At 55.3% G+C, this 19,565-nt stretch overlaps 28 non-coding genes and 2 pseudogenes across 28 annotated transcripts; all 30 read right to left on the bottom strand.

Annotated features, from left to right (window-relative positions):
• Window positions 1-429: 429 nt before the first annotated feature.
• On the bottom strand, window positions 430-593 carry LOC137138399 (U1 spliceosomal RNA). Its single transcript, XR_010915950.1, has one exon. It is a non-coding gene; the product is annotated as a U1 spliceosomal RNA (small nuclear RNA).
• A 534-nt stretch (window positions 594-1,127) lies between these two features.
• LOC137138398 (U1 spliceosomal RNA) lies at window positions 1,128-1,291 on the bottom strand. Its single transcript, XR_010915949.1, has one exon. It is a non-coding gene; the product is annotated as a U1 spliceosomal RNA (small nuclear RNA).
• Window positions 1,292-1,808: 517 nt separating this feature from the next.
• LOC137138397 (U1 spliceosomal RNA) lies at window positions 1,809-1,972 on the bottom strand. The gene has a single exon (XR_010915947.1). It is a non-coding gene; the product is annotated as a U1 spliceosomal RNA (small nuclear RNA).
• A 430-nt stretch (window positions 1,973-2,402) lies between these two features.
• LOC137138395 (U1 spliceosomal RNA) lies at window positions 2,403-2,566 on the bottom strand. Its single transcript, XR_010915945.1, has one exon. It is a non-coding gene; the product is annotated as a U1 spliceosomal RNA (small nuclear RNA).
• A 431-nt stretch (window positions 2,567-2,997) lies between these two features.
• LOC137138558 (U1 spliceosomal RNA) lies at window positions 2,998-3,161 on the bottom strand. Its single transcript, XR_010916104.1, has one exon. It is a non-coding gene; the product is annotated as a U1 spliceosomal RNA (small nuclear RNA).
• A 523-nt stretch (window positions 3,162-3,684) lies between these two features.
• LOC137138662 (U1 spliceosomal RNA) lies at window positions 3,685-3,838 on the bottom strand (annotated as a pseudogene).
• Window positions 3,839-4,268: 430 nt separating this feature from the next.
• On the bottom strand, window positions 4,269-4,432 carry LOC137138394 (U1 spliceosomal RNA). Its single transcript, XR_010915944.1, has one exon. It is a non-coding gene; the product is annotated as a U1 spliceosomal RNA (small nuclear RNA).
• Window positions 4,433-4,966: 534 nt separating this feature from the next.
• Window positions 4,967-5,130, bottom strand: LOC137138530 (U1 spliceosomal RNA). The gene has a single exon (XR_010916076.1). It is a non-coding gene; the product is annotated as a U1 spliceosomal RNA (small nuclear RNA).
• A 430-nt stretch (window positions 5,131-5,560) lies between these two features.
• Window positions 5,561-5,724, bottom strand: LOC137138592 (U1 spliceosomal RNA). Its single transcript, XR_010916136.1, has one exon. It is a non-coding gene; the product is annotated as a U1 spliceosomal RNA (small nuclear RNA).
• Window positions 5,725-6,155: 431 nt separating this feature from the next.
• On the bottom strand, window positions 6,156-6,319 carry LOC137138393 (U1 spliceosomal RNA). The gene has a single exon (XR_010915943.1). It is a non-coding gene; the product is annotated as a U1 spliceosomal RNA (small nuclear RNA).
• A 546-nt stretch (window positions 6,320-6,865) lies between these two features.
• On the bottom strand, window positions 6,866-7,029 carry LOC137138612 (U1 spliceosomal RNA). Its single transcript, XR_010916156.1, has one exon. It is a non-coding gene; the product is annotated as a U1 spliceosomal RNA (small nuclear RNA).
• Window positions 7,030-7,563: 534 nt separating this feature from the next.
• LOC137138607 (U1 spliceosomal RNA) lies at window positions 7,564-7,727 on the bottom strand. The gene has a single exon (XR_010916151.1). It is a non-coding gene; the product is annotated as a U1 spliceosomal RNA (small nuclear RNA).
• Window positions 7,728-8,261: 534 nt separating this feature from the next.
• On the bottom strand, window positions 8,262-8,425 carry LOC137138529 (U1 spliceosomal RNA). The gene has a single exon (XR_010916075.1). It is a non-coding gene; the product is annotated as a U1 spliceosomal RNA (small nuclear RNA).
• Window positions 8,426-8,855: 430 nt separating this feature from the next.
• Window positions 8,856-9,019, bottom strand: LOC137138590 (U1 spliceosomal RNA). The gene has a single exon (XR_010916134.1). It is a non-coding gene; the product is annotated as a U1 spliceosomal RNA (small nuclear RNA).
• Window positions 9,020-9,450: 431 nt separating this feature from the next.
• Window positions 9,451-9,614, bottom strand: LOC137138391 (U1 spliceosomal RNA). The gene has a single exon (XR_010915942.1). It is a non-coding gene; the product is annotated as a U1 spliceosomal RNA (small nuclear RNA).
• Window positions 9,615-10,148: 534 nt separating this feature from the next.
• Window positions 10,149-10,312, bottom strand: LOC137138390 (U1 spliceosomal RNA). The gene has a single exon (XR_010915941.1). It is a non-coding gene; the product is annotated as a U1 spliceosomal RNA (small nuclear RNA).
• A 517-nt stretch (window positions 10,313-10,829) lies between these two features.
• Window positions 10,830-10,993, bottom strand: LOC137138726 (U1 spliceosomal RNA). The gene has a single exon (XR_010916251.1). It is a non-coding gene; the product is annotated as a U1 spliceosomal RNA (small nuclear RNA).
• A 431-nt stretch (window positions 10,994-11,424) lies between these two features.
• LOC137138725 (U1 spliceosomal RNA) lies at window positions 11,425-11,588 on the bottom strand. The gene has a single exon (XR_010916250.1). It is a non-coding gene; the product is annotated as a U1 spliceosomal RNA (small nuclear RNA).
• A 431-nt stretch (window positions 11,589-12,019) lies between these two features.
• On the bottom strand, window positions 12,020-12,183 carry LOC137138544 (U1 spliceosomal RNA). The gene has a single exon (XR_010916090.1). It is a non-coding gene; the product is annotated as a U1 spliceosomal RNA (small nuclear RNA).
• A 534-nt stretch (window positions 12,184-12,717) lies between these two features.
• Window positions 12,718-12,881, bottom strand: LOC137138580 (U1 spliceosomal RNA). Its single transcript, XR_010916125.1, has one exon. It is a non-coding gene; the product is annotated as a U1 spliceosomal RNA (small nuclear RNA).
• Window positions 12,882-13,312: 431 nt separating this feature from the next.
• On the bottom strand, window positions 13,313-13,476 carry LOC137138724 (U1 spliceosomal RNA). The gene has a single exon (XR_010916249.1). It is a non-coding gene; the product is annotated as a U1 spliceosomal RNA (small nuclear RNA).
• A 431-nt stretch (window positions 13,477-13,907) lies between these two features.
• LOC137138723 (U1 spliceosomal RNA) lies at window positions 13,908-14,071 on the bottom strand. Its single transcript, XR_010916248.1, has one exon. It is a non-coding gene; the product is annotated as a U1 spliceosomal RNA (small nuclear RNA).
• Window positions 14,072-14,605: 534 nt separating this feature from the next.
• LOC137138578 (U1 spliceosomal RNA) lies at window positions 14,606-14,769 on the bottom strand. The gene has a single exon (XR_010916123.1). It is a non-coding gene; the product is annotated as a U1 spliceosomal RNA (small nuclear RNA).
• A 430-nt stretch (window positions 14,770-15,199) lies between these two features.
• On the bottom strand, window positions 15,200-15,363 carry LOC137138722 (U1 spliceosomal RNA). The gene has a single exon (XR_010916247.1). It is a non-coding gene; the product is annotated as a U1 spliceosomal RNA (small nuclear RNA).
• Window positions 15,364-15,794: 431 nt separating this feature from the next.
• On the bottom strand, window positions 15,795-15,958 carry LOC137138557 (U1 spliceosomal RNA). Its single transcript, XR_010916103.1, has one exon. It is a non-coding gene; the product is annotated as a U1 spliceosomal RNA (small nuclear RNA).
• Window positions 15,959-16,481: 523 nt separating this feature from the next.
• Window positions 16,482-16,635, bottom strand: LOC137138661 (U1 spliceosomal RNA; annotated as a pseudogene).
• Window positions 16,636-17,065: 430 nt separating this feature from the next.
• LOC137138546 (U1 spliceosomal RNA) lies at window positions 17,066-17,229 on the bottom strand. Its single transcript, XR_010916092.1, has one exon. It is a non-coding gene; the product is annotated as a U1 spliceosomal RNA (small nuclear RNA).
• Window positions 17,230-17,763: 534 nt separating this feature from the next.
• On the bottom strand, window positions 17,764-17,927 carry LOC137138606 (U1 spliceosomal RNA). Its single transcript, XR_010916150.1, has one exon. It is a non-coding gene; the product is annotated as a U1 spliceosomal RNA (small nuclear RNA).
• A 534-nt stretch (window positions 17,928-18,461) lies between these two features.
• Window positions 18,462-18,625, bottom strand: LOC137138720 (U1 spliceosomal RNA). Its single transcript, XR_010916245.1, has one exon. It is a non-coding gene; the product is annotated as a U1 spliceosomal RNA (small nuclear RNA).
• Window positions 18,626-19,055: 430 nt separating this feature from the next.
• LOC137138718 (U1 spliceosomal RNA) lies at window positions 19,056-19,219 on the bottom strand. Its single transcript, XR_010916244.1, has one exon. It is a non-coding gene; the product is annotated as a U1 spliceosomal RNA (small nuclear RNA).
• Window positions 19,220-19,565: the final 346 nt, after the last annotated feature.

Here is a 19,565-nt window from a genome sequence, read left to right as displayed (position 1 = left end):
GTTGCACAGGCCAGAGACAAGCGGGGCATTCCTAGAGGCAGCAGCTTCGCTGACGGTGCTTTCGACGCATAGTCCCAGGGTCCGGCCCCTTCAGCATGAGCTGGCCTTCGTCTGCTGCTCCAGTGGATGGAAAGTTGCAAACATTGCCTCAATTAGCCTAGGCTGTGTGGTGCTATAAACTAAGCGTGCAGGCAATGGAAGACTTGTGTAAAGATGCAAAGACAGAACAAACTCAGAGAGGAGAGCACACGACTCGAGCTGGCCAATGCCCACTCCCTCTTGACAGCTGGCTCTTTCGCCTCACTGAACACACAGCTGTCACGGCAACACCGCTGGCTTTGCGGGGCGTGGCGGAAAAAGCCAAAAGCGGCGTGACCCACAGAGATCTGAGAAGGACCACAACGCGTTTGTCTTTGCACACTTTACAATCAGGGGAGAGCGCGAACGCAGTCCCCCACTACCACAAATTATGCAGTCGAGATTCCCACATTTGGGGAATTCGCAGGGGTCAGCACAACCGGAGTGCAATGGCTGAGCCTCGCCCTGGGTGAACCACCTTCTTGATCATGGTATCTCCCCTGCCAGGTAAGTATGAGTTGCACAGGCCAGAGACAAGCGAGGCATTCCTAGAGGTAGCAGCTTCGCTGACGGTGCTTTCCACGCATAGTCCCAGGGTCCGGCCCCTTCAGCATGAGCTGGCCTTCGTCTGCTGCTCCATTTAGCCTAGGCTGTGTGGTGCTATAAACTAAGCGTGCTGGCAATGACGGTGCTTTCCACGCATAGTCCCAGGGTCCGGCCCCTTCAGCATGAGCTGGCCTACGTCTGCTGCCTCAATTAACCTAGGCTGTGTGGTGCTATAAACTAAGCGTGCTGGCAATGGAAGACTTGTGTAAAGATGCAAAGACAGAACAAACTCAGAGAGGAGAGCACACGACTCGAGCTTGCCCATGCCCACTCCCTCTTGACAGCTGGCTCTTTCGCCTCACTGAACACACAGCTGTCACGGCAACACCGCTGGCTTTGCGGGGCGTGGCGGAAAAAGCCAAAAGCAGCGTGACGCACAGCACTTTGAGGGGGACCGCAAAAGCCTTGGAGGCCGACGCGTTTGTCTTTGCACACTTTACAATCAGGGGAGAGCGCGAACGCAGTCCCCCACTACCACAAATTATGCAGTCGAGATTCCCACATTTGGGGAATTCGCAGGGGTCAGCACAACCGGAGTGCAATGGCTGAGCCTCGCCCTGGGTGAACCACCTTCTTGATCATGGTATCTCCCCTGCCAGGTAAGTATAAGTTGCACAGGTCAGAGACAAGCAGGGCATTCCTAGAGGAAGCAGCTTCGCTGACGGTGCTTTCGACGCATAGTCCCAGGGTCCGGCCCCTTCAGCATGAGCTGGCCTTCGTCTGCTGCTCCATTTAGCCTAGGCTGTGTGGTGCTATAAACTAAGCGTGCTGGCAATGACGGTGCTTTCCACGCATAGTCCCAGGGTCCGGCCCCTTCAGCATGAGCTGGCCTTCGTCTGCTGCCTCAATTAACCTAGGCTGTGTGGTGCTATAAACTAAGCGTGCTGGCAATGGAAGACTTGTGTAAAGATGCAAAGACAGAACAAACTCAGAGAGGAGAGCACACGACTCGAGCTTGCCCATGCCCACTCCCTCTTGACAGCTGGCTCTTTCGCCTCACTGAACATACAGCTGTCACGGCAACACCGCTGGCTTTGCGGGGCGTGGCGGAAAAAGCCAAAAGCGGCGTGACGCACCGCACTCTGAGGAGACCACAAAGCGTTTCTTTTTGCACACTTTACAATCAGGGGAGAGCGCGAACGCAGTCCCCCACTACCACAAATTATGCAGTCGAGATTCCCACATTTGGGGAATTCGCAGGGGTCAGCACAACCGGAGTGCAATGGCTGAGCCTCGCCCTGGGTGAACCACCTTCTTGATCATGGTATCTCCCCTGCCAGGTAAGTATAAGTTGCACAGGCCAGAGACAAGCAGGGCATTCCTAGAGGCAGCAGCTTCGCTGACGGTGCTTTCGACGCATAGTCCCAGGGTCCGGCCCCTTCAGCATGAGCTGGCCTTCGTCTGCTGCTCCAGTGGATGGAAAGTTGCAAACACTGCCTCAATTAGCCTAGGCTGTGTGGTGCTATAAACTAAGCGTGCAGGCAATGGAAGACTTGTGTAAAGATGCAAAGACAGAACAAACTCAGAGAGGAGAGCACACGACTCAAGCTTGCCCATGCCCACTCCCTCTTGACAGCTGGCTCTTTCGCCTCACTGAACACACAGCTGTCACGGCAACACCGCTGGCTTTGCGGGGCGTGGCGGAAAAAGCCAAAAGCGGCGTGACGCACAGCACTCTGAGGAGACCACAACGCGTTTCTTTTTGCACACTTTACAATCAGGGGAGAGCGCGAACGCAGTCCCCCACTACCACAAATTATGCAGTCGAGATTCCCACATTTGGGGAATTCGCAGGGGTCAGCACAACCGGAGTGCAATGGCTGAGCCTCGCCCTGGGTGAACCACCTTCTTGATCATGGTATCTCCCCTGCCAGGTAAGTATGAGTTGCACAGGCCAGAGACAAGTGGGGCATTCCTAGAGGCAGCAGCTTCGCTGACGGTGCTTTCCACGCATAGTCCCAGGGTCCGGCCCCTTCAGCATGAGCTGGCCTTCGTCTGCTGCTCCAGTGGATGGAAAGTTGCAAACACTGCCTCAATTAGCCTAGGCTGTGTAGTGCTATAAATTAAGCGTGCTGGCAATGGAAGACTTGTGTAAAGATGCAAAGACAGAACAAACTCAGAGAGGAGAGCACACGACTCGAGCTGGCCCATGCCCACTCCCTCTTGACAGCTGGCTTTTTCGCCTCACTGAACACACAGCTGTCACGGCAACACCGCTGGCTTTGCGGGGCGTGGCGGAAAAAGCCAAAAGCGGCGTGACCCACAGCACTCTGAGAAGGACCACAACGCGTTTGTCTTTGCACACTTTACAATCAGGGGAGAGCGCGAACGCAGTCCCCCACTACCACATATTATGCAGTCGAGATTCCCACATTTGGGGAATTCGCAGGGGTCAGCACAACCGGAGTGCAATGGCTGAGCCTCGCCCTGGGTGAACCACCTTCTTGATCATGGTATCTCCCCTGCCAGGTAAGTATGAGTTGCACAGGCCAGAGACAAGCGAGGCATTCCTAGAGGTAGCAGCTTCGCTGACGGTGCTTTCCACGCATAGTCCCAGGGTCCGGCCCCTTCAGCATGAGCTGGCCTTCGTCTGCTGCTCCATTTAGCCTAGGCTGTGTGGTGCTATAAACTAAGCGTGCTGGCAATGACGGTGCTTTCCACGCATAGTCCCAGGGTCCGGCCCCTTCAGCATGAGCTGGCCTTCGTCTGCTGCCTCAATTAACCTAGGCTGTGTGGTGCTATAAACTAAGCGTGCTGGCAATGGAAGACTTGTGTAAAGATGCAAAGACAGAACAAACTCAGAGAGGAGAGCACACGACTCGAGCTTGCCCATGCCCACTCCCTCTTGACAGCTGGCTCTTTCGCCTCACTGAACACACAGCTGTCACGGCAACACCGCTGGCTTTGCGGGGCGTGGCGGAAAAAGCCAAAAGCGGCGTGACGCACAGCACTCTGAGGAGGAACACAACGCGTTTCTCTTTGCACACTTCACAATCAGGGGAGAGCGCGAACGCAGTACTACCACAAATTATGCAGTAGAGATTCCCACATTTGGGGAATTCGCAGGGGTCAGTACAACCGGAGTGCAATGGCTGAGCCTCGCCCTGGGTGAACCACCTTCTTGATCATGGTATCTCCCCTGCCAGGTAAGTATAAGTTGCACAGGCCAGAGACAAGCGGGGGATTCCTAGAGGCAGCAGCTTCGCTGACGGTGCTTTCGACGCATAGTCCCAGGGTCCGGCCCCTTCAGCATGAGCTGGCCTTCGTCTGCTGCTCCAGTGGATGGAAAGTTGCAAACACTGCCTCAATTAGCCTAGGCTGTGTGGTGCTATAAACTAAGCGTGCAGGCAATGGAAGACTTGTGTAAAGATGCAAAGACAGAACAAACTCAGAGAGGAGAGCACACAACTCGAGCTTGCCCATGCCCACTCCCTCTTGACAGCTGGCTCTTTCGCCTCACTGAACACACAGCTGTCACGGCAACACCGCTGGCTTTGCGGGGCGTGGCGGAAAAAGCCAAAAGCGGCGTGACGCACAGCACTCTGAGGAGACCACAACGCGTTTCTTTTTGCACACTTTACAATCAGGGGAGAGCGCGAACGCAGTCCCCCACTACCACAAATTATGCAGTCGAGATTCCCACATTTGGGGAATTCGCAGGGGTCAGCACAACCGGAGTGCAATGGCTGAGCCTCGCCCTGGGTGAACCACCTTCTTGATCATGGTATCTCCCCTGCCAGGTAAGTATGAGTTGGACAGGCCAGAGACAAGCGGGGCATTCCTAGAGGCAGCAGCTTCGCTGACGGTGTTTTCGACGCATAGTCCCAGGGTCCGGCCCCTTCAGCATGAGCTGGCCTTCGTCTGCTGCTCCAGTTAGCCTAGGCTGTGTGGTGCTATAAACTAAGCGTGCTGGCAATGACGGTGCTTTCCACGCATAGTCCCAGGGTCCGGCCCCTTCAGCATGAGCTGGCCTTCGTCTGCTGCCTCAATTAGCCTAGGCTGTGTGGTGCTATAAACTAAGCGTGCTGGCAATGGAAGACTTGTGTAAAGATGCAAAGACAGAACAAACTCAGAGAGGAGCGCACACGACTCGAGCTTGCCCATGCCCACTCCCTCTTGACAGCTGGCTCTTTCGCCTCACTGAACACACAGCTGTCACGGCAACACCGCTGGCTTTGCGGGGCGTGGCGGAAAAAGCCAAAAGCGGCGTGACGCACAGCACTTTGAGGGGGACCGCAAAAGCCTTGGAGGCCGACGCGTTTGTCTTTGCACACTTTACAATCAGGGGAGAGCGCGAACGCAGTCCCCCACTACCACAAATTATGCAGTCGAGATTCCCACATTTGGGGAATTCGCAGGGGTCAACACAACCGGAGTGCAATGGCTGAGCCTCGCCCTGGGTGAACCACCTTCTTGATCATGGTATCTCCCCTGCCAGGTAAGTATGAGTTGGACAGGCCAGAGACAAGCGGGGCATTCCTAGAGGCAGCAGCTTCGCTGACGGTGCTTTCGACGCATAGTCCCAGGGTCCGGCCCCTTCAGCATGAACTGGCCTTCGTCTGCTGCTCCAGTGGATGGAAAGTTGCAAACACTGCCTCAATTAGCCTAGGCTGTGTGGTGCTATAAACTAAGCGTGCAGGCAATGGAAGACTTGTGTAAAGATGCAAAGACAGAACAAACTCAGAGAGGAGAGCACACGACTCGAGCTTGCCCATGCCCACTCCCTCTTGACAGCTGGCTCTTTCGCCTCACTGAACACACAGCTGTCACGGCAACACCGCTGGCTTTGCGGGGCGTGGCGGAAAAAGCCAAAAGCGGCGTGACGCACAGCACTCTGAGGAGACCACAACGCGTTTCTTTTTGCACACTTTACAATCAGGGGAGAGCGCGAACGCAGTCCCCCACTACCACATATTATGCAGTCGAGATTCCCACATTTGGGGAATTCGCAGGGGTCAGCACAACCGGAGTGCAATGGCTGAACCTCGCCCTGGGTGAACCACCTTCTTGATCATGGTATCTCCCCTGCCAGGTAAGTATAAGTTGCACAGGCCAGAGACAAGCGGGGCATTCCTAGAGGCAGCAGCTTCGCTGACGGTGCTTTCGACGCATAGTCCCAGGGTCCGGCCCCTTCAGCATGAGCTGGCCTTCGTCTGCTGCTCCAGTGGATGGAAAGTTGCAAACATTGCCTCAATTAGCCTAGGCTGTGTGGTGCTATAAACTAAGCGTGCAGGCAATGGAAGACTTGTGTAAAGATGCAAAGACAGAATAAACTCAGAGAGGAGAGCACACGACTCGAGCTGGCCAATGCCCACTCCCTCTTGACAGCTGGCTCTTTCGCCTCACTGAACACACAGCTGTCACGGCAACACCGCTGGCTTTGCGGGGCGTGGCGGAAAAAGCCAAAAGCGGCGTGACCCACAGCACTCTGAGAAGGACCACAACGCGTTTGTCTTTGCACACTTTACAATCAGGGGAGAGCGCGAACGCAGTCCCCCACTACCACAAATTATGCAGTCGAGATTCCCACATTTGGGGAATTCGCAGGGGTCAGCACAACCGGAGTGCAATGGCTGAGCCTCGCCCTGGGTGAACCACCTTCTTGATCATGGTATCTCCCCTGCCAGGTAAGTATAAGTTGCACAGGTCAGAGACAAGCAGGGCATTCCTAGAGGAAGCAGCTTCGCTGACGGTGCTTTCGACGCATAGTCCCAGGGTCCGGCCCCTTCAGCATGAGCTGGCCTTCGTCTGCTGCTCCATTTAGCCTAGGCTGTGTGGTGCTATAAACTAAGCGTGCTGGCAATGACGGTGCTTTCCACGCATAGTCCCAGGGTCCGGCCCCTTCAGCATGAGCTGGCCTTCGTCTGCTGCTCCAGTGGATGGAAAGTTGCAAACACTGCCTCAATTAGCCTAGGCTGTGTGGTGCTATAAACTAAGCGTGCAGGCAATGGAAGACTTGTGTAAAGATGCAAAGACAGAACAAACTCAGAGAGGAGAGCACACAACTCGAGCTTGCCCATGCCCACTCCCTCTTGACAGCTGGCTCTTTCGCCTCACTGAACACACAGCTGTCACGGCAACACCGCTGGCTTTGCGGGGCGTGGCGGAAAAAGCCAAAAGCGGCGTGACGCACAGCACTCTGAGGAGACCACAACGCGTTTCTTTTTGCACACTTTACAATCAGCGGAGAGCGCGAACGCAGTCCCCCACTACCACAAATTATGCAGTCGAGATTCCCACATTTGGGGAATTCGCAGGGGTCAGCACAACCGGAGTGCAATGGCTGAGCCTCGCCCTGGGTGAACCACCTTCTTGATCATGGTATCTCCCCTGCCAGGTAAGTATGAGTTGGACAGGCCAGAGACAAGCGGGGCATTCCTAGAGGCAGCAGCTTCGCTGACGGTGCTTTCGACGCATAGTCCCAGGGTCCGGCCCCTTCAGCATGAGCTGGCCTTCGTCTGCTGCTCCAGTTAGCCTAGGCTGTGTGGTGCTATAAACTAAGCGTGCTGGCAATGACGGTGCTTTCCACGCATAGTCCCAGGGTCCGGCCCCTTCAGCATGAGCTGGCCTTCGTCTGCTGCCTCAATTAGCCTAGGCTGTGTGGTGCTATAAACTAAGCTTGCTGGCAATGGAAGACTTGTGTAAAGATGCAAAGACAGAACAAACTCAGAGAGGAGCGCACACGACTCGAGCTTGCCCATGCCCACTCCCTCTTGACAGCTGGCTCTTTCGCCTCACTGAACACACAGCGGTCACGGCAACACCGCTGGCTTTGCGGGGCGTGGCGGAAAAAGCCAAAAGCGGCGTGACGCACAGCACTTTGAGGGGGACCGCAAAAGCCTTGGAGGCCGACGCGTTTGTCTTTGCACACTTTACAATCAGGGGAGAGCGCGAACGCAGTGCCCCACTACCACAATTTATGCAGTCGAGATTCCCACATTTGGGGAATTCGCAGGGGTCAGCACAACCGGAGTGCAATGGCTGAGCCTCGCCCTGGGTGAACCACCTTCTTGATCATGGTATCTCCCCTGCCAGGTAAGTATGAGTTGCACAGGCCAGAGACAAGCGAGGCATTCCTAGAGGTAGCAGCTTCGCTGACGGTGCTTTCCACGCATAGTCCCAGGGTCCGGCCCCTTCAGCATGAGCTGGCCTTCGTCTGCTGCTCCATTTAGCCTAGGCTGTGTGGTGCTATAAACTAAGCGTGCTGGCAATGACGGTGCTTTCCACGCATAGTCCCAGGGTCCGGCCCCTTCAGCATGAGCTGGCCTACGTCTGCTGCCTCAATTAACCTAGGCTGTGTGGTGCTATAAACTAAGCGTGCTGGCAATGGAAGACTTGTGTAAAGATGCAAAGACAGAACAAACTCAGAGAGGAGAGCACACGACTCGAGCTTGCCCATGCCCACTCCCTCTTGACAGCTGGCTCTTTCGCCTCACTGAACACACAGCTGTCACGGCAACACCGCTGGCTTTGCGGGGCGTGGCGGAAAAAGCCAAAAGCGGCGTGACGCACAGCACTTTGAGGGGGACCGCAAAAGCCTTGGAGGCCGACGCGTTTGTCTTTGCACACTTTACAATCAGGGGAGAGCGCGAACGCAGTCCCCCACTACCACAAATTATGCAGTCGAGATTCCCACATTTGGGGAATTCGCAGGGGTCAACACAACCGGAGTGCAATGGCTGAGCCTCGCCCTGGGTGAACCACCTTCTTGATCATGGTATCTCCCCTGCCAGGTAAGTATGAGTTGGACAGGCCAGAGACAAGCGGGGCATTCCTAGAGGCAGCAGCTTCGCTGACGGTGCTTTCGACGCATAGTCCCAGGGTCCGGCCCCTTCAGCATGAACTGGCCTTCGTCTGCTGCTCCAGTGGATGGAAAGTTGCAAACACTGCCTCAATTAGCCTAGGCTGTGTGGTGCTATAAACTAAGCGTGCAGGCAATGGAAGACTTGTGTAAAGATGCAAAGACAGAACAAACTCAGAGAGGAGAGCACACGACTCGAGCTTGCCCATGCCCACTCCCTCTTGACAGCTGGCTCTTTCGCCTCACTGAAAACACAGCTGTCACGGCAACACCGCTGGCTTTGCGGGGCGTGGCGGAAAAAGCCAAAAGCGGCGTGACGCACAGCACTCTGAGGAGACCACAACGCGTTTCTTTTTGCACACTTTACAATCAGGGGAGAGCGCGAACGCAGTCCCCCACTACCACATATTATGCAGTCGAGATTCCCACATTTGGGGAATTCGCAGGGGTCAGCACAACCGGAGTGCAATGGCTGAACCTCGCCCTGGGTGAACCACCTTCTTGATCATGGTATCTCCCCTGCCAGGTAAGTATAAGTTGCACAGGCCAGAGACAAGCGGGGCATTCCTAGAGGCAGCAGCTTCGCTGACGGTGCTTTCGACGCATAGTCCCAGGGTCCGGCCCCTTCAGCATGAGCTGGCCTTCGTCTGCTGCTCCAGTGGATGGAAAGTTGCAAACATTGCCTCAATTAGCCTAGGCTGTGTGGTGCTATAAACTAAGCGTGCAGGCAATGGAAGACTTGTGTAAAGATGCAAAGACAGAACAAACTCAGAGAGGAGAGCACACGACTCGAGCTGGCCAATGCCCACTCCCTCTTGACAGCTGGCTCTTTCGCCTCACTGAACACACAGCTGTCACGGCAACACCGCTGGCTTTGCGGGGCGTGGCGGAAAAAGCCAAAAGCGGCGTGACCCACAGCACTCTGAGAAGGACCACAACGCGTTTGTCTTTGCACACTTTACAATCAGGGGAGAGCGCGAACGCAGTCCCCCACTACCACAAATTATGCAGTCGAGATTCCCACATTTGGGGAATTCGCAGGGGTCAGCACAACCGGAGTGCAATGGCTGAGCCTCGCCCTGGGTGAACCACCTTCTTGATCATGGTATCTCCCCTGCCAGGTAAGTATGAGTTGCACAGGCCAGAGACAAGCGAGGCATTCCTAGAGGTAGCAGCTTCGCTGACGGTGCTTTCCACGCATAGTCCCAGGGTCCGGCCCCTTCAGCATGAGCTGGCCTTCGTCTGCTGCTCCATTTAGCCTAGGCTGTGTGGTGCTATAAACTAAGCGTGCTGGCAATGACGGTGCTTTCCACGCATAGTCCCAGGGTCCGGCCCCTTCAGCATGAGCTGGCCTACGTCTGCTGCCTCAATTAACCTAGGCTGTGTGGTGCTATAAACTAAGCGTGCTGGCAATGGAAGACTTGTGTAAAGATGCAAAGACAGAACAAACTCAGAGAGGAGAGCACACGACTCGAGCTTGCCCATGCCCACTCCCTCTTGACAGCTGGCTCTTTCGCCTCACTGAACACACAGCTGTCACGGCAACACCGCTGGCTTTGCGGGGCGTGGCGGAAAAAGCCAAAAGCAGCGTGACGCACAGCACTTTGAGGGGGACCGCAAAAGCCTTGGAGGCCGACGCGTTTGTCTTTGCACACTTTACAATCAGGGGAGAGCGCGAACGCAGTCCCCCACTACCACAAATTATGCAGTCGAGATTCCCACATTTGGGGAATTCGCAGGGGTCAGCACAACCGGAGTGCAATGGCTGAGCCTCGCCCTGGGTGAACCACCTTCTTGATCATGGTATCTCCCCTGCCAGGTAAGTATAAGTTGCACAGGTCAGAGACAAGCAGGGCATTCCTAGAGGAAGCAGCTTCGCTGACGGTGCTTTCGACGCATAGTCCCAGGGTCCGGCCCCTTCAGCATGAGCTGGCCTTCGTCTGCTGCTCCATTTAGCCTAGGCTGTGTGGTGCTATAAACTAAGCGTGCTGGCAATGACGGTGCTTTCCACGCATAGTCCCAGGGTCCGGCCCCTTCAGCATGAGCTGGCCTTCGTCTGCTGCCTCAATTAACCTAGGCTGTGTGGTGCTATAAACTAAGCGTGCTGGCAATGGAAGACTTGTGTAAAGATGCAAAGACAGAACAAACTCAGAGAGGAGAGCACACGACTCGAGCTTGCCCATGCCCACTCCCTCTTGACAGCTGGCTCTTTCGCCTCACTGAACATACAGCTGTCACGGCAACACCGCTGGCTTTGCGGGGCGTGGCGGAAAAAGCCAAAAGCGGCGTGACGCACCGCACTCTGAGGAGACCACAAAGCGTTTCTTTTTGCACACTTTACAATCAGGGGAGAGCGCGAACGCAGTCCCCCACTACCACAAATTATGCAGTCGAGATTCCCACATTTGGGGAATTCGCAGGGGTCAGCACAACCGGAGTGCAATGGCTGAGCCTCGCCCTGGGTGAACCACCTTCTTGATCATGGTATCTCCCCTGCCAGGTAAGTATGAGTTGCACAGGCCAGAGACAAGCGGGGCATTCCTAGAGGCAGCAGCTTCGCTGACGGTGCTTTCCACGCATAGTCCCATGGTCCGGCCCCTTCAGCATGAGCTGGCCTTCGTCTGCTGTTCCAGTGGATGGAAAGTTGCAAACACTGCCTCAATTAGCCTAGGCTGTGTAGTGCTATAAATTAAGCGTGCTGGCAATGGAAGACTTGTGTAAAGATGCAAAGACAGAACAAACTCAGAGAGGAGAGCACACGACTCGAGCTGGCCCATGCCCACTCCCTCTTGACAGCTGGCTCTTTCGCCTCACTGAACACACAGCTGTCACGGCAACACCGCTGGCTTTGCGGGGCGTGGCGGAAAAAGCCAAAAGCGGCGTGACCTACAGCACTCTGAGAAGGACCACAACGCGTTTGTCTTTGCACACTTTACAATCAGGGGAGAGCGCGAACGCAGTCCCCCACTACCACAAATTATGCAGTCGAGATTCCCACATTTGGGGAATTCGCAGGGGTCAGCACAACCGGAGTGCAATGGCTGAGCCTCGCCCTGGGTGAACCACCTTCTTGATCATGGTATCTCCCCTGCCAGGTAAGTATGAGTAGCACAGGCCAGAGACAAGCGAGGCATTCCTAGAGGTAGCAGCTTCGCTGACGGTGCTTTCGACGCATAGTCCCAGGGTCCGGCCCCTTCAGCATGAGCTGGCCTTCGTCTGCTGCTCCAGTGGATGGAAAGTTGCAAACACTGCCTCAATTAGCCTAGGCTGTGTAGTGCTATAAATTAAGCGTGCTGGCAATGGAAGACTTGTGTAAAGATGCAAAGACAGAACAAACTCAGAGAGGAGAGCACACGACTCGAGCTGGCCCATGCCCACTCCCTCTTGACAGCTGGCTCTTTCGCCTCACTGAACACACAGCTGTCACGGCAACACCGCTGGCTTTGCGGGGCGTGGCGGAAAAAGCCAAAAGCGGCGTGACCCACAGCACTCTGAGAAGGACCACAACGCGTTTGTCTTTGCACACTTTACAATCAGGGGAGAGCGCGAACACAGTCCCCCACTACCACAAATTATGCAGTCGAGATTCCCACATTTGGGGAATTCGCAGGGGTCAGCACAACCGGAGTGCAATGGCTGAGCCTCGCCCTGGGTGAACCACCTTCTTGATCATGGTATCTCCCCTGCCAGGTAAGTATGAGTTGCACAGGCCAGAGACAAGCGAGGCATTCCTAGAGGTAGCAGCTTCGCTGACGGTGCTTTCCACGCATAGTCCCAGGGTCCGGCCCCTTCAGCATGAGCTGGCCTTCGTCTGCTGCTCCATTTAGCCTAGGCTGTGTGGTGCTATAAACTAAGCGTGCTGGCAATGACGGTGCTTTCCACGCATAGTCCCAGGGTCCGGCCCCTTCAGCATGAGCTGGCCTACGTCTGCTGCCTCAATTAACCTAGGCTGTGTGGTGCTATAAACTAAGCGTGCTGGCAATGGAAGACTTGTGTAAAGATGCAAAGACAGAACAAACTCAGAGAGGAGAGCACACGACTCGAGCTTGCCCATGCCCACTCCCTCTTGACAGCTGGCTCTTTCGCCTCACTGAACACACAGCTGTCACGGCAACACCGCTGGCTTTGCGGGGCGTGGCGGAAAAAGCCAAAAGCGGCGTAACGCACAGCACTTTGAGGGGGACCGCAAAAGCCTTGGAGGCCGACGCGTTTGTCTTTGCACACTTTACAATCAGGGGAGAGCGCGAACGCAGTCCCCCACTACCACAAATTATGCAGTCAAGATTCCCACATTTGGGGAATTCGCAGGGTTCAGCACAACCGGAGTGCAATGGCTGAGCCTCGCCCTGGGTGAACCACCTTCTTGATCATGGTATCTCCCCTGCCAGGTAAGTATAAGTTGCACAGGCCAGAGACAAGCAGGGCATTCCTAGAGGCAGCAGCTTCGCTGACGGTGCTTTCGACGCATAGTCCCAGGGTCCGGCCCCTTCAGCATGAGCTGGCCTTCGTCTGCTGCTCCAGTGGATGGAAAGTTGCAAACACTGCCTCAATTAGCCTAGGCTGTGTAGTGCTATAAATTAAGCGTGCTGGCAATGGAAGACTTGTGTAAAGATGCAAAGACAGAACAAACTCAGAGAGGAGAGCACACGACTCGAGCTGGCCCATGCCCACTCCCTCTTGACAGCTGGCTCTTTCGCCTCACTGAACACACAGCTGTCACGGCAACACCGCTGGCTTTGCGGGGCGTGGCGGAAAAAGCCAAAAGCGGCGTGACCTACAGCACTCTGAGAAGGACCACAACGCGTTTGTCTTTGCACACTTTACAATCAGGGGAGAGCGCGAACGCAGTCCCCCACTACCACAAATTATGCAGTCGAGATTCCCACATTTGGGGAATTCGCAGGGGTCAGCACAACCGGAGTGCAATGGCTGAGCCTCGCCCTGGGTGAACCACCTTCTTGATCATGGTATCTCCCCTGCCAGGTAAGTATGAGTAGCACAGGCCAGAGACAAGCGAGGCATTCCTAGAGGTAGCAGCTTCGCTGACGGTGCTTTCGACGCATAGTCCCAGGGTCCGGCCCCTTCAGCATGAGCTGGCCTTCGTCTGCTGCTCCAGTGGATGGAAAGTTGCAAACACTGCCTCAATTAGCCTAGGCTGTGTAGTGCTATAAATTAAGCGTGCTGGCAATGGAAGACTTGTGTAAAGATGCAAAGACAGAACAAACTCAGAGAGGAGAGCACACGACTCGAGCTGGCCCATGCCCACTCCCTCTTGACAGCTGGCTCTTTCGCCTCACTGAACACACAGCTGTCACGGCAACACCGCTGGCTTTGCGGGGCGTGGCGGAAAAAGCCAAAAGCGGCGTGACCCACAGCACTCTGAGAAGGACCACAACGCGTTTGTCTTTGCACACTTTACAATCAGGGGAGAGCGCGAACGCAGTCCCCCACTACCACAAATTATGCAGTCGAGATTCCCACATTTGGGGAATTCGCAGGGGTCAGCACAACCGGAGTGCAATGGCTGAGCCTCGCCCTGGGTGAACCACCTTCTTGATCATGGTATCTCCCCTGCCAGGTAAGTATGAGTTGCACAGGCCAGAGACAAGCGAGGCATTCCTAGAGGTAGCAGCTTCGCTGACGGTGCTTTCCACGCATAGTCCCAGGGTCCGGCCCCTTCAGCATGAGCTGGCCTTCGTCTGCTGCTCCATTTAGCCTAGGCTGTGTGGTGCTATAAACTAAGCGTGCTGGCAATGACGGTGCTTTCCACGCATAGTCCCAGGGTCCGGCCCCTTCAGCATGAGCTGGCCTACGTCTGCTGCCTCAATTAACCTAGGCTGTGTGGTGCTATAAACTAAGCGTGCTGGCAATGGAAGACTTGTGTAAAGATGCAAAGACAGAACAAACTCAGAGAGGAGAGCACACGACTCGAGCTTGCCCATGCCCACTCCCTCTTGACAGCTGGCTCTTTCGCCTCACTGAACACACAGCTGTCACGGCAACACCGCTGGCTTTGCGGGGCGTGGCGGAAAAAGCCAAAAGCGGCGTGACGCACAGCACTTTGAGGGGGACCGCAAAAGCCTTGGAGGCCGACGCGTTTGTCTTTGCACACTTTACAATCAGGGGAGAGCGCGAACGCAGTCCCCCACTACCACAAATTATGCAGTCAAGATTCCCACATTTGGGGAATTCGCAGGGTTCAGCACAACCGGAGTGCAATGGCTGAGCCTCGCCCTGGGTGAACCACCTTCTTGATCATGGTATCTCCCCTGCCAGGTAAGTATAAGTTGCACAGGCCAGAGACAAGCAGGGCATTCCTAGAGGCAGCAGCTTCGCTGACGGTGCTTTCGACGCATAGTCCCAGGGTCCGGCCCCTTCAGCATGAGCTGGCCTTCGTCTGCTGCTCCAGTGGATGGAAAGTTGCAAACACTGCCTCAATTAGCCTAGGCTGTGTGGTGCTATAAACTAAGCGTGCAGGCAATGGAAGACTTGTGTAAAGATGCAAAGACAGAACAAACTCAGAGAGGAGAGCACACGACTCAAGCTTGCCCATGCCCACTCCCTCTTGACAGCTGGCTCTTTCGCCTCACTGAACACACAGCTGTCACGGCAACACCGCTGGCTTTGCGGGGCGTGGCGGAAAAAGCCAAAAGCGGCGTGACGCACAGCACTCTGAGGAGACCACAACGCGTTTCTTTTTGCACACTTTACAATCAGGGGAGAGCGCGAACGCAGTCCCCCACTACCACAAATTATGCAGTCGAGATTCCCACATTTGGGGAATTCGCAGGGGTCAGCACAACCGGAGTGCAATGGCTGAGCCTCGCCCTGGGTGAACCACCTTCTTGATCATGGTATCTCCCCTGCCAGGTAAGTATGAGTTGCACAGGCCAGAGACAAGCGGGGCATTCCTAGAGGCAGCAGCTTCGCTGACGGTGCTTTCCACGCATAGTCCCAGGGTCCGGCCCCTTCAGCATGAGCTGGCCTTCGTCTGCTGCTCCAGTGGATGGAAAGTTGCAAACACTGCCTCAATTAGCCTAGGCTGTGTAGTGCTATAAATTAAGCGTGCTGGCAATGGAAGACTTGTGTAAAGATGCAAAGACAGAACAAACTCAGAGAGGAGAGCACACGACTCGAGCTGGCCCATGCCCACTCCCTCTTGACAGCTGGCTTTTTCGCCTCACTGAACACACAGCTGTCACGGCAACACCGCTGGCTTTGCGGGGCGTGGCGGAAAAAGCCAAAAGCGGCGTGACCCACAGCACTCTGAGAAGGACCACAACGCGTTTGTCTTTGCACACTTTACAATCAGGGGAGAGCGCGAACGCAGTCCCCCACTACCACATATTATGCAGTCGAGATTCCCACATTTGGGGAATTCGCAGGGGTCAGCACAACCGGAGTGCAATGGCTGAGCCTCGCCCTGGGTGAACCACCTTCTTGATCATGGTATCTCCCCTGCCAGGTAAGTATGAGTTGCACAGGCCAGAGACAAGCGAGGCATTCCTAGAGGTAGCAGCTTCGCTGACGGTGCTTTCCACGCATAGTCCCAGGGTCCGGCCCCTTCAGCATGAGCTGGCCTTCGTCTGCTGCTCCATTTAGCCTAGGCTGTGTGGTGCTATAAACTAAGCGTGCTGGCAATGACGGTGCTTTCCACGCATAGTCCCAGGGTCCGGCCCCTTCAGCATGAGCTGGCCTTCGTCTGCTGCCTCAATTAACCTAGGCTGTGTGGTGCTATAAACTAAGCGTGCTGGCAATGGAAGACTTGTGTAAAGATGCAAAGACAGAACAAACTCAGAGAGGAGAGCACACGACTCGAGCTTGCCCATGCCCACTCCCTCTTGACAGCTGGCTCTTTCGCCTCACTGAACACACAGCTGTCACGGCAACACCGCTGGCTTTGCGGGGCGTGGCGGAAAAAGCCAAAAGCGGCGTGACGCACAGCACTCTGAGGAGGAACACAACGCGTTTCTCTTTGCACACTTCACAATCAGGGGAGAGCGCGAACGCAGTACTACCACAAATTATGCAGTAGAGATTCCCACATTTGGGGAATTCGCAGGGGTCAGTACAACCGGAGTGCAATGGCTGAGCCTCGCCCTGGGTGAACCACCTTCTTGATCATGGTATCTCCCCTGCCAGGTAAGTATAAGTTGCACAGGCCAGAGACAAGCGGGGCATTCCTAGAGGCAGCAGCTTCGCTGACGGTGCTTTCGACGCATAGTCCCAGGGTCCGGCCCCTTCAGCATGAGCTGGCCTTCGTCTGCTGCTCCAGTGGATGGAAAGTTGCAAACACTGCCTCAATTAGCCTAGGCTGTGTGGTGCTATAAACTAAGCGTGCAGGCAATGGAAGACTTGTGTAAAGATGCAAAGACAGAACAAACTCAGAGAGGAGACCACACAACTCGAGCTTGCCCATGCCCACTCCCTCTTGACAGCTGGCTCTTTCGCCTCACTGAACACACAGCTGTCACGGCAACACCGCTGGCTTTGCGGGGCGTGGCGGAAAAAGCCAAAAGCGGCGTGACGCACAGCACTCTGAGGAGACCACAACGCGTTTCTTTTTGCACACTTTACAATCAGGGGAGAGCGCGAACGCAGTCCCCCACTACCACAAATTATGCAGTCGAGATTCCCACATTTGAGGAATTCGCAGGGGTCAGCACAACCGGAGTGCAATGGCTGAGCCTCGCCCTGGGTGAACCACCTTCTTGATCATGGTATCTCCCCTGCCAGGTAAGTATGAGTTGGACAGGCCAGAGACAAGCGGGGCATTCCTAGAGGCAGCAGCTTCGCTGACGGTGCTTTCGACGCATAGTCCCAGGGTCCGGCCCCTTCAGCATGAGCTGGCCTTCGTCTGCTGCTCCAGTTAGCCTAGGCTGTGTGGTGCTATAAACTAAGCGTGCTGGCAATGACGGTGCTTTCCACGCATAGTCCCAGGGTCCGGCCCCTTCAGCATGAGCTGGCCTTCGTCTGCTGCCTCAATTAGCCTAGGCTGTGTGGTGCTATAAACTAAGCTTGCTGGCAATGGAAGACTTGTGTAAAGATGCAAAGACAGAACAAACTCAGAGAGGAGCGCACACGACTCGAGCTTGCCCATGCCCACTCCCTCTTGACAGCTGGCTCTTTCGCCTCACTGAACACACAGCGGTCACGGCAACACCGCTGGCTTTGCGGGGCGTGGCGGAAAAAGCCAAAAGCGGCGTGACGCACAGCACTTTGAGGGGGACCGCAAAAGCCTTGGAGGCCGACGCGTTTGTCTTTGCACACTTTACAATCAGGGGAGAGCGCGAACGCAGTGCCCCACTACCACAATTTATGCAGTCGAGATTCCCACATTTGGGGAATTCGCAGGGGTCAGCACAACCGGAGTGCAATGGCTGAGCCTCGCCCTGGGTGAACCACCTTCTTGATCATGGTATCTCCCCTGCCAGGTAAGTATGAGTTGCACAGGCCAGAGACAAGCGAGGCATTCCTAGAGGTAGCAGCTTCGCTGACGGTGCTTTCCACGCATAGTCCCAGGGTCCGGCCCCTTCAGCATGAGCTGGCCTTCGTCTGCTGCTCCATTTAGCCTAGGCTGTGTGGTGCTATAAACTAAGCGTGCTGGCAATGACGGTGCTTTCCACGCATAGTCCCAGGGTCCGGCCCCTTCAGCATGAGCTGGCCTACGTCTGCTGCCTCAATTAACCTAGGCTGTGTGGTGCTATAAACTAAGCGTGCTGGCAATGGAAGACTTGTGTAAAGATGCAAAGACAGAACAAACTCAGAGAGGAGAGCACACGACTCGAGCTTGCCCATGCCCACTCCCTCTTGACAGCTGGCTCTTTCGCCTCACTGAACACACAGCTGTCACGGCAACACCGCTGGCTTTGCGGGGCGTGGCGGAAAAAGCCAAAAGCGGCGTGACGCACAGCACTTTGAGGGGGACCGCAAAAGCCTTGGAGGCCGACGCGTTTGTCTTTGCACACTTTACAATCAGGGGAGAGCGCGAACGCAGTCCCCCACTACCACAAATTATGCAGTCGAGATTCCCACATTTGGGGAATTCGCAGGGGTCAGCACAACCGGAGTGCAATGGCTGAGCCTCGCCCTGGGTGAACCACCTTCTTGATCATGGTATCTCCCCTGCCAGGTAAGTATAAGTTGCACAGGCCAGAGACAAGCAGGGCATTCCTAGAGGCAGCAGCTTCGCTGACGGTGCTTTCGACGCATAGTCCCAGGGTCCGGCCCCTTCAGCATGAGCTGGCCTTCGTCTGCTGCTCCAGTGGATGGAAAGTTGCAAACACTGCCTCAATTAGCCTAGGCTGTGTGGTGCTATAAACTAAGCGTGCAGGCAATGGAAGACTTGTGTAAAGATGCAAAGACAGAACAAACTCAGAGAGGAGAGCACACGACTCAAGCTTGCCCATGCCCACTCCCTCTTGACAGCTGGCTCTTTCGCCTCACTGAACACACAGCTGTCACGGCAACACCGCTGGCTTTGCGGGGCGTGGCGGAAAAAGCCAAAAGCGGCGTGACGCACAGCACTCTGAGGAGACCACAACGCGTTTCTTTTTGCACACTTTACAATCAGGGGAGAGCGCGAACGCAGTCCCCCACTACCACAAATTATGCAGTCGAGATTCCCACATTTGGGGAATTCGCAGGGGTCAGCACAACCGGAGTGCAATGGCTGAGCCTCGCCCTGGGTGAACCACCTTCTTGATCATGGTATCTCCCCTGCCAGGTAAGTATGAGTTGCACAGGCCAGAGACAAGCGGGGCATTCCTAGAGGCAGCAGCTTCGCTGACGGTGCTTTCCACGCATAGTCCCAGGGTCCGGCCCCTTCAGCATGAGCTGGCCTTCGTCTGCTGCTCCAGTGGATGGAAAGTTGCAAACACTGCCTCAATTAGCCTAGGCTGTGTAGTGCTATAAATTAAGCGTGCTGGCAATGGAAGACTTGTGTAAAGATGCAAAGACAGAACAAACTCAGAGAGGAGAGCACACGACTCGAGCTGGCCCATGCCCACTCCCTCTTGACAGCTGGCTTTTTCGCCTCACTGAACACACAGCTGTCACGGCAACACCGCTGGCTTTGCGG

Source organism: Channa argus, chromosome 12 (genome assembly GCF_033026475.1).
Source record: "Channa argus isolate prfri chromosome 12, Channa argus male v1.0, whole genome shotgun sequence".
NCBI lineage: Eukaryota > Metazoa > Chordata > Actinopteri > Anabantiformes > Channidae > Channa > Channa argus.
This window is presented reverse-complemented; position numbering and strand designations above follow the sequence as displayed.